Source organism: Nicotiana attenuata, unplaced genomic scaffold, assembly GCF_001879085.1.
Source record: "Nicotiana attenuata strain UT unplaced genomic scaffold, NIATTr2, whole genome shotgun sequence".
In the NCBI taxonomy this organism is placed as follows: domain Eukaryota; kingdom Viridiplantae; phylum Streptophyta; class Magnoliopsida; order Solanales; family Solanaceae; genus Nicotiana; species Nicotiana attenuata.
The window spans coordinates 273087-278010 of NW_017670874.1; the positions used below are offsets into that span (position 1 = coordinate 273087).

Sequence of the window (4924 nt, forward strand, 5' to 3'; positions counted from 1 at the left end):
ATATATATATATATATATATATATATATATATATATATACACTCTATTATTGCGAAACTTTTAAGTTTAAATTTTGCATTTTAACACATTATAACAGGTTAGATTCAGTTACACTAATAGTGTAATTTTTTTATGTCATCAATTTATATGGATATAACTTAAACTCTTATTATATTTGACTGTCGCTCATGTTTTGTTTCGTAAGATATATAAGCCGGTAAATTTTGTTTTACTATTTTCTGATTCTTTTTCCTTTTCTCAACTCTATCTAAAAGCCTCAATTAAATTCTTCACTTTATTTTATGATTGTCGATCTTTTACAAGGTGGTGAGCCAGGAGCAGCTTGCTGCAGTGGGGTGAAAAACTTGAAAGGAATGGCTGCAACCACAGATGATAGAAGGACAGCTTGTAACTGTGTTAAGGCAGCAGCCAACCGTTACACAAACCTTAAAGATGATGCTGCTCAGGCTCTTGCTTCTAAGTGTGGTGTCGCCATGGACATCCCCGTCTCCAAGACCATCAATTGTGATGCGTAAGTTCTATGCACTGAAACTATAAAAAAATATTTAGACCATCAATTTATTAAAAGCAATTACTACAAGTTACGTAAACCTTCTTAATTATAATTATGGGTAACTTGACTTTATAAAAGTTTGTTATGCTATAAATGTTTATAAGTTAAGTCCTTTATAAATTTTTTTTTAAAAAAAGTCTAAACTATCCCTATCGTTTGCTATATGGTTTACAGATACCCTCCGTCCATCTATCTGTCCAAAAAAGCACATGACATTAATTATATTAACAAAATTACCCCCACGTCTAACGGCACAATTTGGAGGCGTTCAATATGGTGACTTGGAAGCTTCTTACTGGGCCATGTGGCAATCTCGGCTGAAATAAAAATGAATCTTATTTCGACCCATTTAATCCGACCCAAGGTTTTTTAACTGGGTCATAAAATAATACATTAACCCATAATTTCACAAAGATATCCATACACAAGATTCGAAAGGCCAGCACCTAATAAGTGATCGAATTTGTTTTCGACTAGAGCGTCGCTTCTGCGGCCAAATATCAATTTTCTTATTCGTGCAACGCTATCAAACTGCATGACGTGTAAATAATGTATCTCATAGATATCAAAAAAATAATATCTTCTAGAATCTCTTTTAAGCCAGAAAAAAAAAAAATCCTTGCAAACTCACTGGTATCCACAGATTCTACTGGCTTTCTTGCTTTGCTAACGCCTTTAATTTCTCCTCCTCTGGGTAAACTATCCAGTGCATGGTAGACTGTTCAAGCTTGGAACACCCACTGTCCCTTGAATCCTCCATAAAATTGAATAATTGGTCTCTCAGATCTTGAACCTTCTCACTATTGCGAGCATTTATAAAGCATGAATTTCTGATTTAAGGGGAAAAGTGTTAGTGCTCAATTTGTGATTTTAGTAGGTGTGAAGATGGAATCAGAATTATAAATCATATTTTCCATGCATCAATTTCCCAAAAAGCAATCTTGAGTATGGATATCTTAGTGAAGTACGTACGGGTCGTTCTAATCTAAAAATGGGGTTTTATCGGATGGGTTAATGTATTTTATGACCCAGATAAGAAAATAAGGTCAAATTTTTGTTTTAGCCCAGTAAGAAATTGCCACGTCACTAAATTGAACGCCCTAAATTCTGCCATTAGACGCGAGGGCAATTTGTTAATATAATTAGCGTCGTGTGCTTTTTTGAAGGGATAGCTAGACGGAGGGTATCCGTAAACCATTTAACAAGTGATTGGAATAGTTTAGGCCCTTTTTCCAAAAAAAAAAAAAAAATTGCATGTTCACTTCTATATAAATATAAAATAAGGAAACTGAATTTATTGAAAAAGTTACCCTAAAAATGATTTCATATAAGAACTCTTCTTTTTATTAAATTGTATACTTGTATATATTAATAGGTAGTGGGACTGGTGACTGAGGAAATGTGCTGACCTTTTTTACTTTTTAATGACTTTTCTTTTTATGTCTTTTGTTGCAGAATCAGTTATTAATGAGCAGCACGGTGTCAGGAATAATGCCAAGGAGATGGCCATGATATGTTGCTTCTATTAGATATATGTTGAGTAATAGTTTTCTCGAGGGAACGTTTATGTTCTGTTGTACAATTACTATGCAGTAATATACTACTATAGTGCTCCCTTTTTGTCAATTACTTCTCTGATCCAATTTATGTGGCGGATTTGACTGGCCACCAAATCTTAAAATAAAGATTTTTTTAAAAAAAAATTATGGTGTAAAACGAGTCATAAACATTTATATAACAATAAATCATCTTATCAAGGGTAAAATAACAAATTTAAAGTTAAACTGTTTCTAAATAAAAAAGTATGACAATCTTTTTGAGATAGAATAAAAAGAAGAAAGATATATGACATTTGTGCGTCAAGGAGTTGTTACTAGAATAGAAATGGTTGTCTAATTTGATACTAATTCCAAGAAAATATATTAAGATAAGGATGAGTTTATGAAATCAGAATCGTCAGTGATCATCAGTTAGCCTTGCGGACGATGAATTTATTGAGCAGAGAGTGAATCAAAATAGGGTAACTACTATAAAACTACTTGTATTTGTAAATATTATTAATAGCTAGTAATTATGATACCAACATCGACAACGACAATAGCAATAACATTAACAAATTCAACACTAATAATTATAAGATGAATGGTTAATTATGATAAAGGAAATTGATTACGTTAGAAGAGTTTGTAACTGGACTAGCTTAAATAATATTCATGAAGATAGCAAAGATTCTTTTTATCTATATCGAGGTTGAGCTGGTTGAGGATCTCTATACTTTTTATACTAAGTCTAAGCAAATAAAAAAAAAAAGAACTCTTAAGTACATAAAATGATTATATTGTTGCATCATGTTGAGCTGAGAACATATTGTGTTTTGATTATTAATAAACTATGATAAGAACCAGGTATCAAGGTCTATTCTGGCATATTGCAAGACTACTGTCAAGATGTGCCTAAGTGAGTATGATGAACGTCAAAAGAACCAGGTTTATAGCAGGCAAGCTAAATTTACCGAGTCAGATGCGGAAGACCAACATTCTAATGCGAGTAGGGATTCCTAGAAGATCCTGTTCGTGAAAATGGAATACGCGCTTTGGAGGACTTCGTGTAACAAAAGGAATATGCGTATACGGAAAATACTCGTGGGAAGCAAGAAAGATGCAAGTTGGAGTCAAATAAGGAATCCTAGCCTAAGCGGAAAAGGATTTTCTTAACCGAAATATTTTGGATTTTGGAGCATTAATTGAATCGGCCAACTTTGCACCTATAAAAGAAGACCTTTTACCACAATTCAAGACTACTGCTATCGAGAGAAAACGTGAGAATACTTATGACAATAGCAAGCAAAGCAACAAGGTACTTCTGAAGATCCAACTCGATCAACTGAAGACCGGGTTCTTGAGATGAAGCTGCTCAAGTTCTTTAGTTGTTAGGTTGAGTCTTTTATTCTGAATTGTAATATATCTGTTTTCATAGAAGTTTTGTAGTAGGTTATTATTGAAACTTTATTTTTGTTAGCTTTCTAGGCTAGAGTTAATCTAGAAATGCTACAATTGGGTTGATTGTAGGGGTTAGGGTATTAGAGTTAGTCCTCTTGGTTATTGAGTTATAACATAGAAAATGCTCTTTGAGGTTAGTGGAGATTTGAGAAAAATCCTATTGGGTAGGTCGTGATTTTTACTCCCTTGAGCAAGGAGGTTTTCCATGTAAAAATCTTTGTGATGATTACTTTTTCGCAATATGTGCAGAACTAGTTCAAAGAACTAGGGTCTTTGAAAACACAAAAAATCATGCAAGACATAATTCAACTCTGGTTGTTGTGTAAGTGTAGTCTAAATTAATAATTGTTATCAGATCAGGTCCTTACGTAAGAGACTAATACCTTGAAAGGATTTAAAATGGCTGCACCACTAGATGCTCAAGAAGGCCAATCAACTGTTAGGCCACCAGTGTTCAATGAAAAAATACTACGGATGGTGGAAGGAAAGGATGCGTGATTTCTTGGAAGAAGAAGACCTGGAACTCTGGGACATAGTTGAGAAGGGACCAAAAATCTCAATGTTGTTTGATGACAAGGATGTCCTTATTGGACCGAAGTCAAGTGAAAAATACCTTGAGGAAGATGTTAAAGGAGTTCAAAAGAATTACAAAGCTAAGAAGATCTTGATATGTAGAATTGGCTCTGATGAATACAATAGAATATCTGCCGACAGAGATGCAAAAGCTATATGGGATGTCTTGCAGTGTGCTCATGAAAGTACCTCTCAAGTGAAGCAGTCAAAGATGAACATGCTAACTAGGCAATATGAACTGTTCAAGATGAAAGAGGGGAAAACTATCATAGAGAAGAAGAAGAAGAAAAGGAGGAAATTTGGAGACCTATAAGCTAAAGCTCAATCGGGATCCCTAATCGACAAGCAACTAAACCTCGCAAGATAATGAACCTAATGCTCAAGACAACCCACAAACAGGACACTGGAGATGATGATATGGCATTGCTGACTTAATGTTTCCAGAGGGCAATAAGGAAAGGTAGTTTGTTGAAGAATGGTAGGTCATCAAAATCCAAGAAGAAGAAGAAGAAGAAGAAGAAGAAGAAGAAGAAGAAGAAGAAGAAGAAGAAGAAGAAGAACAACAACAACAACAACAACAACAACAACAACAACAATAATAATAATAATAATAATAATAATAATAATAATAATAATAATAATAATAATAATGATGCCGATGGCTGCTACAACTGTAAAATAAAGACAACTTCATCAAAGACTGCCCCCTGTGGGAACTTGAGTGGAAAAAGAGCAATTCTGATAAAGGAAAGCAACAGAAGACCAGGGTCCATGGACG

At 34.0% G+C, this 4924-nt stretch overlaps 1 long non-coding RNA gene across 1 annotated transcript; it reads left to right on the forward strand.

Moving 5' to 3' along the window:
- Positions 1-319: 319 nt before the first annotated feature.
- Positions 320-2200, forward strand: LOC109244114. The gene is made up of 2 exons (XR_002070669.1): positions 320-532; positions 2030-2200. It is a non-coding gene; the product is annotated as an uncharacterized LOC109244114 (long non-coding RNA).
- The last annotated feature ends 2724 nt before the right edge of the window (positions 2201-4924 follow it).